Source organism: Garra rufa, unplaced genomic scaffold, assembly GCF_049309525.1.
Source record: "Garra rufa unplaced genomic scaffold, GarRuf1.0 hap1_unplaced_007, whole genome shotgun sequence".
Taxonomy (NCBI): Eukaryota; Metazoa; Chordata; class Actinopteri; order Cypriniformes; family Cyprinidae; genus Garra; species Garra rufa.
The window spans coordinates 293,458-305,957 of record NW_027394282.1 but is presented as its reverse complement, the minus strand read 5'-3'; the positions used below and the strand labels follow the sequence as shown (position 1 = coordinate 305,957).

Below are 12,500 nucleotides of genomic sequence, written 5' to 3'. Positions count from 1 at the left end.
CAGCTTTCTCCATTCATCCCCTATCACATCTTTCCCCGTTCCTTTTTTCACCAACACTTTTAGTTCTGTATGAAATGCCTCCAACTCTTTGCATTCAAAAAAAATGTGCATTAATGTTTCTGGCTCTGTCCCACATACATCACATTCTCGTTTTACATTTTTGTTCATTTGATGAATCACCACCTTTGTATATATTCTATTATGCCTTAATTTAAAGTCCAGGTTTTCACAATCCAGTCCATTGTATTTCACATTTAAATTCCTCCAAATTGTCTTTACATTTATTCCAGGGAATACCCTTGGCCAAACCACTTCCGAGGCAGGCATTTTGATTTCCCTTTTCACCATCATCTTATAACTTGTTTTCACATTTAACTGACACAAAAACTTTTTTCTCTTTTTATCTATAACATACATTTCAGGAAATCCCCAATCTCCTATTTTTACAGTCTCTTTCTCAATCCTTTGCACCCACCCTTCTGGTAGGCTTGTTTTAATGTTTTCACATTCACAATCCACTTTAGATTTCTCAATTTCATCATCCCATCCTACTACACAATCATATATAGCTCTATTTGGCAAAAAACCTTTAACATATTCATATGCCATGTCTTTCACTTTCCTAACTCCCGCCCTCATAAACAACTTATTATAAAGCATTTTCCCTCCCCTTTTAATTTTTGGATTCAGAAATAATGGCTGGTCAAGTACTTGATTTATATTGTCACATTCATAATTAATATCAACCAAAAACTCAGCCCAAGCACTAAATACTTCTTGATAAAACATTGGCATTTTCTCAGTCATAGGTTTTTTAAAAGCCATAAACAGTCCTTCCTCACCACATCCTCCACCTTTATTTAAAAAAAATTTCATATATCCCTTCCACCCATACTGTACTTTGTCACATAAATATTTTTTTATTGTTTTAACTCTTATTGCTTTCCTCTTAACCTCTAAGTCTATCAACCTCAGACCTCCCTCCTTATAGTCTGCTATCAGTGTTTTTGTTGATATTTTAATTCCTTTACCTCCCCACACAAAATTATTCACAGCCTCTTTTATTCCGTTCAAAACCCAGTCTGGCATGTCAATTGCTCCCATCACATAATTGCATTTAGTGAGTATTAAAGAATTAGCCACAACTACCTTTCCTCTTAATCTCAATTCTCTTTGCCTCCAGAAATTTAGTACTTGTTTTATTTTATTTAAAACACCAGTCCATGTGGCATCTCTAGCCTCTTTCGCATTTACTCCAATATTCACTCCTAATATCCTTAAATACTCTTTCGTTATTTTAAATGGAACGTCTGACCCTTTTATCTCCACCCCTCCTATACTTATTATTTCTGACTTGTCAACATTTATCTTTGCACCTGAAGCTTTTCCATATTTTTCTATCTGCATTTTTATTCTCTTAACACTCTCTACATCCTTGACAGTAAAAGTTGTGTCATCAGCATATTGGTGGATTACACTTACTCCTCCATAAGGAATTTGAATACCTCTTATTTCTTTATCATTTTTTATCAAAGATGCCAGCGGCTCCGCTGTTATTGAATACAACAAAGCAGATAATGGGCACCCTTGTCTGACTGACCTTTCTAATGGAAAGGGGTCAGTTAATGCCCCATTAATTTTAACACAGCTCCGGGCATTGTCATATATTAATTTGATCCATTTTCTTATTCTGTCTCCAAACCCATATCTCGCCATTGTCTGCTCAATAAAACTGTGCTCCACTCTATCAAAAGCTTTATTCAAATCCACAGATAAAACCAACCCCCCTTCCCCATCCTTTCCCATGTTTTCTACAACGTCTCTTATTGTACATATGATATCCATAATGTCTCTCCCCATTATACTGTATGCTTGGCTAGGCGACACAATACTCCCTACAACCTGTTTAATTCTATTGGCTATAACTTTTGTTAAAATTTTATAATCCGAATTAAGCAGACTCAAAGGCCTATAATTTTCCAACTTCAATGGATTTCCTTTATTTTTATATAAGATAGTTATTATTCCTAAGCCCATGGATCTCGGCATTTCCCCTCTCTCCTCCATACCTTTATACAACCTTAGCAGTATTGGTGCTAAGGTCCCAATGAAGGCCTTATAGAACTCATGTGTCAAACCATCCGAGCCCGGACTTTTATTCTTTTTTGTCTGATTTATTGCATCTTTTATTTCTTCAATACCTATATCTCTTTCGCACATATTCTTCTCATCCTCATCTAGCTTCACGTTCACAGTACTCAAGACTTCATCCACACATTCTTGTTTTACAACCTCTTTCTTGAATAATTCCCTATAAAAATTCTCCACTTCTCCAATTATCCCAACAAAATCATTTATTTTATCGCCTTTTCTATTTTCTAACTCTACAATGTGTTTTCTCCTCTGCTTTTTATTTTCTAAATTTAGGAAGAATTTTGTACTTCTTTCTCCCTCTAAAGCATACTGAGCTCTACTTCTTATTATTGCTCCCTTGCTTTTTTCCTTTTCATACTCCTCTAATTCTGTTTTTAACCTCCAAAAGCACTCTTCACTGTACTCAGGATTATTTTCTATTTTTTCCGCTTCCCCTTTTAATGCATTTTCCAAAGCTTCTGCTTTACTCCTCCTCATAAAATCTCTTTGTTTTGAATACCTAATACTTCTTTTTTTAATTTTCTCTTTCATTCCCTCCCACCATTCACATACATTTTCCTCAAATAGAGAATTCTGCATTTCATAATTTATACATTTTACAATATTTTCTTTATATGCCTCTTCATTTAACAGATTTGCATTCAGACACCACAAACCCCCTCCCCTCGCCTCTTCACTTACACCCATCTTGACTGTCATCACAGCATGATCACTTAAACTGACAAACTTATATTTCACATTTTTAACATATTTTAACATTTCTCTTTTTGCCAAACATAAATCTATACGACTCTGTTTCAAATTACCCATCACCATTTGTCTTCTCGAAAATTCTCTTTTATATGGATTCTCTTCCCTCCACACATCTACTATGTCTTCATTCTGCATCCACTCTGTTAAGAACTTTCTTGACCCATCAGATTTAAAATTAGCACTACTGGAAGCATCCAGTCTCGTGCACCACACGTTGAAATCCCCAACTACTATACACTTCTCTTTCCATTGTGTCTTCATTTCCTTAAAGACTTCTTTTCTGTCAATCTCTATATTCGGTGCATAAATGTTTATAAGCCTAAACATTTCATTACAAAACTTAAATTCAAGTCCTAGCATTCTCCCATTTCCATCTTTATAAATTTGTTTCACATTTTGCACTCTGTCTCTTTTTATCAAAATCGCCACTCCACATGCTTTTACATTTCCATGACTCACATAAATTTCCCCCTCCCAACTCTTTTTTATATTGTCCATTATATCCCCTGTCCAATGCGTCTCTTGTAGGCATAGCACATCAGCTTTTAACAGTCTCTTCACCCTCTCAAACTTTTTTAGGTCTCTTAGCCCGTTACTGTTCAGACACGCAATGTGCAAAATACCCCACATAGTGATTATCACAGTTTTTAAGGGATATATACTCATTCCAATTAAATCAAACTCTTACTTTCTGCCTTTTGCTCCTCCAGTCTTTCCTTCTTTCTTTTTTTCAATGTACCTTTCCCCTCACATATATCCATGTCTTCCTCTCCGTTTTTCACAGGATTTTCTATCATTTCTTTCTCCTTTCCTCCCCCTTCGTCTTTCTTCATTCCTCTTCTCTCCAGATGTTGTTCTCCTTGACTTTTAGCATTACCACCTTCTTCATTGTCATTTTTTTCCGTCTTCCCGTTTCCATCTTCACACTCCAGACCTCTCTGATCCATCTCTTTACCTGCTGTTCTTTTTTTCTTCTTTCTCTGTCTCATCTGTTGCCCCGCGCCCGCCTCCTCTGGGCTGCTCTCACTCTTAGTATCTCCCCTGTTTGTTGCTCTCTCTTTCTCTCCCCAAGTGCTTTGACTCATCTCTCCTTCAACAATTACCTCTTCCTCTTCTTTTTCTTCACTCTCCAGCTCCTCGTACAGATCTTCCATTATCCCCTCGCCGTTCCTTTCTTCCATCATAGCCGGCGTTTCACACACGCACAGTCCTGGCCGCATTCCACACACTTCACAATTCACCTCTTTGCACTCTCTTGCATAGTGTCCTTGTTTATCGCATCTAAAACACCTAAAGCTCGGGCAGTCCCTCACAACATGTCCCGGTTGTATACACAAACGGCAAACCTTCACTTGTCGGTCATGTATCACCCTAAAGTGTTCTGTCCCTCCGAGCGTCTCAAATTTCGTTGAATAGGGCAACGATTTAACAACATTATTGAACTTAACTTTTAAAAACCTTGTCCCATCCGCAATGTCGGTTCCCGGCCACATTCTCCTCTTGATTTTAGACGCTTCTGTTACTCCCCAATCCTTTAGTTTGCTCAATATTTCTTCATCCTGAATATACATAGGCAGTCCTAAGAAAGAAACAACCACCTCCATGCAATCCACTTCCTTCACCATTACACGACTGTTTTTTATCTTCAAACCATCCAGAATTTTTCCTTTTGCCTTCATATCTTCCATTGTTAACTCATACTCTTTTGGAGATTTATACCTGCAACCGATCACTCCTCCGCATTCTTCCTTCACACTCTTTAATAGTTCCATCATTGTGATTCTGTCCTCCCCCTCCATCTCCACCAGCACCGTCAGTTCCTTTCCATAGCTGCGCTCTCCATCTCTCTTGTCCTGCATGTTTCGACCTCTTCCCGTCTCCTGTTGTCCAGCCATTTCTCTTTCCTTGCTGTGTGAGGTATTTATCCCCAAACAGCACGACACTGTTTGAGGATTAAATGACCCCCCAACACGCAAACACTCCTTTGGAGCAGTTTTTCCAAACAATGTGAAAAGAATTGAATCCTTTACTCCACTCAAACAAACACACTCCTTCTTCCTCCTTGCTTCTCTCACTGTACCACTTCCTGTCACCACTAGGGAGCGCTCAAGGTGGTATGGCCATAAGCGAGGGCTGCCCCAAAAAGTGGGCTATTTAAAGATCAGCCTCCGTAAAAGCCAGCATATTATATAAATAGTGAAGAAAAGGCAAAAGCTTACAGCACCTGGTATTCCCAGGCGGTCTCCCATCCAAGTACTAACCAGGCCCGACGCTGCTTAGCTTCCGAGATCAGACGAGATCGGGCGCTCTCAGCGCGGTATGGCCATAAGCGAGGGCTGCCCCAAAAAGTGGGCTATTTAAAGATCAGCCTCCGTAAAAGCCAGCATATTATATAAATAGTGAAGAAAAGGCAAAAGCTTACAGCACCTGGTATTCCCAGGCGGTCTCCCACCCAAGTACTAACCAGGCCCGACGCTGCTTAGCTTCCGAGATCAGACGAGATCAGGCGCTCTCAGCGCGGTATGGCCATAAGCGAGGACTGCTCCAAAAAGTGGGCTATTTAAAGATCAGCCTCCGTAAAAGCCAGCATATTATATAAATAGTGAAGAAAAGGCAAAAGCTTACAGCACCTGGTATTCCCAGGCGGTCTCGCATAAAAGTGTAACAATCGGCCTTATCAGCCGAGTTACAAGACTAAAATGGGGTCAGATTTAACTGTGAGAGATGACTAGTGGTTAAAAGAATGAGACATAAAAGAAAATTGGTTTAAATAGATTTGGTGTATTTACAAGGTTCACATAAAAGACTTTAAAACAACACGATAAAACTAGGTAAACTCTGTTAAAAGAATACAGTTCATTTGTCCATACCCTAAAAACAGGTAAACTCTGTTAAAAGAATACAGTTCATTTGTCCATACCCTAAAAACAGTCCAAGAACCCCAGTGTGTTGATAAGTCCAATGTGAGTGTCCACCAGTGTATATACAATCCACAGAAAGTGTAATCCAAAGTTTGCAGGTGGCGAATGGAAAGGTGAGCTCTAAAATTAGCAACTCCTCAATCCAACAGTTTGGTGACTGTCCTTTGTTTGTCATGCTGCTCTCTTATACAGTTGTACTTCCTGCTTCCTGTCATGTGTCTAGTCACATGACAGGCCAACCATCCATTTATTAAAGACACATACACTTAAAATGTTAAGAGTAATAAAATGGCCTAAAAAACATGTAAAACACTTAAAACTCTATAATACATGTAAATGATTGTAATAAATAGAGCGGTAAAACACGTCTTTCTAAAAGCCAGCATATTATATAAATAGTGAAGAAAAGGCAAAAGCTTACAGCACCTGGTATTCCCAGGCGGTCTCCCATCCAAGTACTAACCAGGCCCGACGCTGCTTAGCTTCCGAGATCAGACGAGATCGGGCGCTCTCAGCGCGGTATGGCCATAAGCGAGGGCTGCTCCAAAAAGTGGGCTATTTAAAGATCAGCCTCCGTAAAAGCCAGCATATTATATAAATAGTGAAGAAAAGGCAAAAGCTTACAGCACCTGGTATTCCCAGGCGGTCTCCCATAAAAGTGTAACAATCGGCCTTATCAGCCCAGTTACAAGACTAAAATGGGGTCAGATTTAACTGTGAGAGATGACTAGTGGTTAAAAGAATGAGACATAAAAGAAAATTGGTTTAAATAGATTTGGTGTATTTACAAGGTTCACATAAAAGACTTTAAAACAACACGATAAAACTAGGTAAACTCTGTTAAAAGAATACAGTTCATTTGTCCATACCCTAAAAACAGGTAAACTCTGTTAAAAGAATACAGTTCATTTGTCCATAACCTAAAAACAGTCCAAGAACCCCAGTGTGTTGATAAGTCCAATGTGAGTGTCCACCAGTGTATATACAATCCACAGAAAGTGTAATCCAAAGTTTGCAGGTGGTGAATGGAAAGGTGAGCTCTAAAATTAGCAACTCCTCAATCCAACAGTTTGGTGACTGTCCTTTGTTTGTCATGCTGCTCTCTTATACAGTAGTACTTCCTGCTTCCTGTCATGTGCCTAGTCACATAACAGGCCAACCATCCATTTATTAAAGACACATACACTTAAAATGTTAAGAGTAATAAAATGGCCTAAAAAACATGTAAAACACTTAAAACTCTATAATACATGTAAATGATTGTAATAAATAGAGCGGTAAAACACGTCTTTCTAAAAGCCAGCATATTATATAAATAGTGAAGAAAAGGCAAAAGCTTACAGCACCTGGTATTCCCAGGCGGTCTCCCATCCAAGTACTAACCAGGCCCGACGCTGCTTAGCTTCCGAGATCAGACGAGATCGGGCGCTCTCAGCGCGGTATGGCCATAAGCGAGGGCTGCTCCAAAAAGTGGGCTATTTAAAGATCAGCCTCCGTAAAAGCCAGCATATTATATAAATAGTGAAGAAAAGGCAAAAGCTTACAGCACCTGGTATTCCCAGGCGGTCTCCCATAAAAGTGTAACAATCGGCCTTATCAGCCGAGTTACAAGACTAAAATGGGGTCAGATTTAACTGTGAGAGATGACTAGTGGTTAAAAGAATGAGACATAAAAGAAAATTGGTTTAAATAGATTTGGTGTATTTACAAGGTTCACATAAAAGACTTTAAAACAACACGATAAAACTAGGTAAACTCTGTTAAAAGAATACAGTTCATTTGTCCATACCCTAAAAACAGGTAAACTCTGTTAAAAGAATACAGTTCATTTGTCCATACCCTAAAAACAGTCCAAGAACCCCAGTGTGTTGATAAGTCCAATGTGAGTGTCCACCAGTGTATATACAATCCACAGAAAGTGTAATCCAAAGTTTGCAGGTGGTGAATGGAAAGGTGAGCTCTAAAATTAGCAACTCCTCAATCCAACAGTTTGGTGACTGTCCTTTGTTTGTCATGCTGCTCTCTTATACAGTTGTACTTCCTGCTTCCTGTCATGTGTCTAGTCACATGACAGGCCAACCATCCATTTATTAAAGACACATACACTTAAAATGTTAAGAGTAATAAAATGGCCTAAAAAACATGTAAAACACTTAAAACTCTATAATACATGTAAATGATTGTAATAAATAGAGCGGTAAAACACGTCTTTCTAAAAGCCAGCATATTATATAAATAGTGAAGAAAAGGCAAAAGCTTACAGCACCTGGTATTCCCAGGCGGTCTCCCATCCAAGTACTAACCAGGCCCGACGCTGCTTAGCTTCCGAGATCAGACGAGATCGGGCGCTCTCAGCGCGGTATGGCCATAAGCGAGGGCTGCCCCAAAAAGTGGGCTATTTAAAGATCAGCCTCCGTAAAAGCCAGCATATTATATAAATAGTGAAGAAAAGGCAAAAGCTTACAGCACCTGGTATTCCCAGGCGGTCTCCCACCCAAGTACTAACCAGGCCCGACGCTGCTTAGCTTCCGAGATCAGACGAGATCAGGCGCTCTCAGCGCGGTATGGCCATAAGCGAGGACTGCTCCAAAAAGTGGGCTATTTAAAGATCAGCCTCCGTAAAAGCCAGCATATTATATAAATAGTGAAGAAAAGGCAAAAGCTTACAGCACCTGGTATTCCCAGGCGGTCTCGCATAAAAGTGTAACAATCGGCCTTATCAGCCGAGTTACAAGACTAAAATGGGGTCAGATTTAACTGTGAGAGATGACTAGTGGTTAAAAGAATGAGACATAAAAGAAAATTGGTTTAAATAGATTTGGTGTATTTACAAGGTTCACATAAAAGACTTTAAAACAACACGATAAAACTAGGTAAACTCTGTTAAAAGAATACAGTTCATTTGTCCATACCCTAAAAACAGGTAAACTCTGTTAAAAGAATACAGTTCATTTGTCCATACCCTAAAAACAGTCCAAGAACCCCAGTGTGTTGATAAGTCCAATGTGAGTGTCCACCAGTGTATATACAATCCACAGAAAGTGTAATCCAAAGTTTGCAGGTGGTGAATGGAAAGGTGAGCTCTAAAATTAGCAACTCCTCAATCCAACAGTTTGGTGACTGTCCTTTGTTTGTCATGCTGCTCTCTTATACAGTTGTACTTCCTGCTTCCTGTCATGTGCCTAGTCACATGACAGGCCAACCATCCATTTATTAAAGACACATACACTTAAAATGTTAAGAGTAATAAAATGGCCTAAAAAACATGTAAAACACTTAAAACTCTATAATACATGTAAATGATTGTAATAAATAGAGCGGTAAAACACGTCTTTCTAAAAGCCAGCATATTATATAAATAGTGAAGAAAAGGCAAAAGCTTACAGCACCTGGTATTCCCAGGCGGTCTCCCATCCAAGTACTAACCAGGCCCGACGCTGCTTAGCTTCCGAGATCAGACGAGATCGGGCGCTCTCAGCGCGGTATGGCCATAAGCGAGGGCTGCTCCAAAAAGTGGGCTATTTAAAGATCAGCCTCTGTAAAAGCCAGCATATTATATAAATAGTGAAGAAAAGGCAAAAGCTTACAGCACCTGGTATTCCCAGGCGGTCTCCCATAAAAGTGTAACAATCGGCCTTATCAGCCGAGTTACAAGACTAAAATGGGGTCAGATTTAACTGTGAGAGATGACTAGTGGTTAAAAGAATGAGACATAAAAGAAAATTGGTTTAAATAGATTTGGTGTATTTACAAGGTTCACATAAAAGACTTTAAAACAACACGATAAAACTAGGTAAACTCTGTTAAAAGAATACAGTTCATTTGTCCATACCCTAAAAACAGGTAAACTCTGTTAAAAGAATACAGTTCATTTGTCCATACCCTAAAAACAGTCCAAGAACCCCAGTGTGTTGATAAGTCCAATGTGAGTGTCCACCAGTGTATATACAATCCACAGAAAGTGTAATCCAAAGTTTGCAGGTGGTGAATGGAAAGGTGAGCTCTAAAATTAGCAACTCCTCAATCCAACAGTTTGGTGACTGTCCTTTGTTTGTCATGCTGCTCTCTTATACAGTTGTACTTCCTGCTTCCTGTCATGTGTCTAGTCACATGACAGGCCAACCATCCATTTATTAAAGACACATACACTTAAAATGTTAAGAGTAATAAAATGGCCTAAAAAACATGTAAAACACTTAAAACTCTATAATACATGTAAATGATTGTAATAAATAGAGCGGTAAAACACGTCTTTCTAAAAGCCAGCATATTATATAAATAGTGAAGAAAAGGCAAAAGCTTACAGCACCTGGTATTCCCAGGCGGTCTCCCATCCAAGTACTAACCAGGCCCGACGCTGCTTAGCTTCCGAGATCAGACGAGATCGGGCGCTCTCAGCGCGGTATGGCCATAAGTGAGGGCTGCCCCAAAAAGTGGGCTATTTAAAGTTCAGCCTCCGTAAAAGCCAGCATATTATATAAATAGTGAAGAAAAGGCAAAAGCTTACAGCACCTGGTATTCCCAGGCGGTCTCCCATCCAAGTACTAACCAGGCCCGACGCTGCTTAGCTTCCGAGATCAGACGAGATCGGGCGCTCTCAGCGCGGTATGGCCATAAGCGAGGGCTGCCCCAAAAAGTGGGCTATTTAAAGATCAGCCTCCGTAAAAGCCAGCATATTATATAAATAGTGAAGAAAAGGCAAAAGCTTACAGCACCTGGTATTCCCAGGCGGTCTCCCACCCAAGTACTAACCAGGCCCGACGCTGCTTAGCTTCCGAGATCAGACGAGATCAGGCGCTCTCAGCGCGGTATGGCCATAAGCGAGGACTGCTCCAAAAAGTGGGCTATTTAAAGATCAGCCTCCGTAAAAGCCAGCATATTATATAAATAGTGAAGAAAAGGCAAAAGCTTACAGCACCTGGTATTCCCAGGCGGTCTCGCATAAAAGTGTAACAATCGGCCTTATCAGCCGAGTTACAAGACTAAAATGGGGTCAGATTTAACTGTGAGAGATGACTAGTGGTTAAAAGAATGAGACATAAAAGAAAATTGGTTTAAATAGATTTGGTGTATTTACAAGGTTCACATAAAAGACTTTAAAACAACACGATAAAACTAGGTAAACTCTGTTAAAAGAATACAGTTCATTTGTCCATACCCTAAAAACAGGTAAACTCTGTTAAAAGAATACAGTTCATTTGTCCATACCCTAAAAACAGTCCAAGAACCCCAGTGTGTTGATAAGTCCAATGTGAGTGTCCACCAGTGTATATACAATCCACAGAAAGTGTAATCCAAAGTTTGCAGGTGGTGAATGGAAAGGTGAGCTCTAAAATTAGCAACTCCTCAATCCAACAGTTTGGTGACTGTCCTTTGTTTGTCATGCTGCTCTCTTATACAGTTGTACTTCCTGCTTCCTGTCATGTGCCTAGTCACATGACAGGCCAACCATCCATTTATTAAAGACACATACACTTAAAATGTTAAGAGTAATAAAATGGCCTAAAAAACATGTAAAACACTTAAAACTCTATAATACATGTAAATGATTGTAATAAATAGAGCGGTAAAACACGTCTTTCTAAAAGCCAGCATATTATATAAATAGTGAAGAAAAGGCAAAAGCTTACAGCACCTGGTATTCCCAGGCGGTCTCCCATCCAAGTACTAACCAGGTCCGACGCTGCTTAGCTTCCAAGATCAGACGAGATCGGGCGCTCTCAGCGCGGTATGGCCATAAGCGAGGGCTGCCCCAAAAAGTGGGCTATTTAAAGTTCAGCCTCTGTAAAAGCCAGCATATTATATAAATAGTGAAGAAAAGGCAAAAGCTTACAGCACCTGGTATTCCCAGGCGGTCTCCCATAAAAGTGTAACAATCGGCCTTATCAGCCGAGTTACAAGACTAAAATGGGGTCAGATTTAACTGTGAGAGATGACTAGTGGTTAAAAGAATGAGACATAAAAGAAAATTGGTTTAAATAGATTTGGTGTATTTACAAGGTTCACATAAAAGACTTTAAAACAACACGATAAAACTAGGTAAACTCTGTTAAAAGAATACAGTTCATTTGTCCATACCCTAAAAACAGGTAAACTCTGTTAAAAGAATACAGTTCATTTGTCCATACCCTAAAAACAGTCCAAGAACCCCAGTGTGTTGATAAGTCCAATGTGAGTGTCCACCAGTGTATATACAATCCACAGAAAGTGTAATCCAAAGTTTGCAGGTGGTGAATGGAAAGGTGAGCTCTAAAATTAGCAACTCCTCAATCCAACAGTTTGGTGACTGTCCTTTGTTTGTCATGCTGCTCTCTTATACAGTTGTACTTCCTGCTTCCTGTCATGTGTCTAGTCACATGACAGGCCAACCATCCATTTATTAAAGACACATACACTTAAAATGTTAAGAGTAATAAAATGGCCTAAAAAACATGTAAAACACTTAAAACTCTATAATACATGTAAATGATTGTAATAAATAGAGCGGTAAAACACGTCTTTCTAAAAGCCAGCATATTATATAAATAGTGAAGAAAAGGCAAAAGCTTACAGCACCTGGTATTCCCAGGCGGTCTCCCATCCAAGTACTAACCAGGCCCGACGCTGCTTAGCTTCCGAGATCAGACGAGATCGGGCGCTCTCAGCGCGGTATGGCCATAAGCGAGGGCTGCC

General features: G+C 39.6%; 12 non-coding genes across 12 annotated transcripts; all 12 read right to left on the bottom strand.

Annotated features, from left to right (window-relative positions):
• Nucleotides 1-5,119: 5,119 nt before the first annotated feature.
• Nucleotides 5,120-5,238, bottom strand: LOC141313347 (5S ribosomal RNA). The gene has a single exon (XR_012349420.1). It is a non-coding gene; the product is annotated as a 5S ribosomal RNA (ribosomal RNA).
• Nucleotides 5,239-5,322: 84 nt separating this feature from the next.
• Nucleotides 5,323-5,441, bottom strand: LOC141313669 (5S ribosomal RNA). Its single transcript, XR_012349740.1, has one exon. It is a non-coding gene; the product is annotated as a 5S ribosomal RNA (ribosomal RNA).
• Nucleotides 5,442-6,242: 801 nt separating this feature from the next.
• Nucleotides 6,243-6,361, bottom strand: LOC141314016 (5S ribosomal RNA). The gene has a single exon (XR_012350082.1). It is a non-coding gene; the product is annotated as a 5S ribosomal RNA (ribosomal RNA).
• Nucleotides 6,362-7,162: 801 nt separating this feature from the next.
• LOC141314004 (5S ribosomal RNA) lies at nucleotides 7,163-7,281 on the bottom strand. Its single transcript, XR_012350070.1, has one exon. It is a non-coding gene; the product is annotated as a 5S ribosomal RNA (ribosomal RNA).
• Nucleotides 7,282-8,082: 801 nt separating this feature from the next.
• On the bottom strand, nucleotides 8,083-8,201 carry LOC141313992 (5S ribosomal RNA). The gene has a single exon (XR_012350057.1). It is a non-coding gene; the product is annotated as a 5S ribosomal RNA (ribosomal RNA).
• An 84-nt stretch (nucleotides 8,202-8,285) lies between these two features.
• On the bottom strand, nucleotides 8,286-8,404 carry LOC141313668 (5S ribosomal RNA). The gene has a single exon (XR_012349739.1). It is a non-coding gene; the product is annotated as a 5S ribosomal RNA (ribosomal RNA).
• An 801-nt stretch (nucleotides 8,405-9,205) lies between these two features.
• Nucleotides 9,206-9,324, bottom strand: LOC141313980 (5S ribosomal RNA). Its single transcript, XR_012350045.1, has one exon. It is a non-coding gene; the product is annotated as a 5S ribosomal RNA (ribosomal RNA).
• An 801-nt stretch (nucleotides 9,325-10,125) lies between these two features.
• Nucleotides 10,126-10,244, bottom strand: LOC141313650 (5S ribosomal RNA). The gene has a single exon (XR_012349722.1). It is a non-coding gene; the product is annotated as a 5S ribosomal RNA (ribosomal RNA).
• An 84-nt stretch (nucleotides 10,245-10,328) lies between these two features.
• Nucleotides 10,329-10,447, bottom strand: LOC141313968 (5S ribosomal RNA). Its single transcript, XR_012350033.1, has one exon. It is a non-coding gene; the product is annotated as a 5S ribosomal RNA (ribosomal RNA).
• Nucleotides 10,448-10,531: 84 nt separating this feature from the next.
• Nucleotides 10,532-10,650, bottom strand: LOC141313667 (5S ribosomal RNA). The gene has a single exon (XR_012349738.1). It is a non-coding gene; the product is annotated as a 5S ribosomal RNA (ribosomal RNA).
• Nucleotides 10,651-11,451: 801 nt separating this feature from the next.
• On the bottom strand, nucleotides 11,452-11,570 carry LOC141313796 (5S ribosomal RNA). Its single transcript, XR_012349868.1, has one exon. It is a non-coding gene; the product is annotated as a 5S ribosomal RNA (ribosomal RNA).
• An 801-nt stretch (nucleotides 11,571-12,371) lies between these two features.
• Nucleotides 12,372-12,490, bottom strand: LOC141313955 (5S ribosomal RNA). Its single transcript, XR_012350020.1, has one exon. It is a non-coding gene; the product is annotated as a 5S ribosomal RNA (ribosomal RNA).
• Nucleotides 12,491-12,500: the final 10 nt, after the last annotated feature.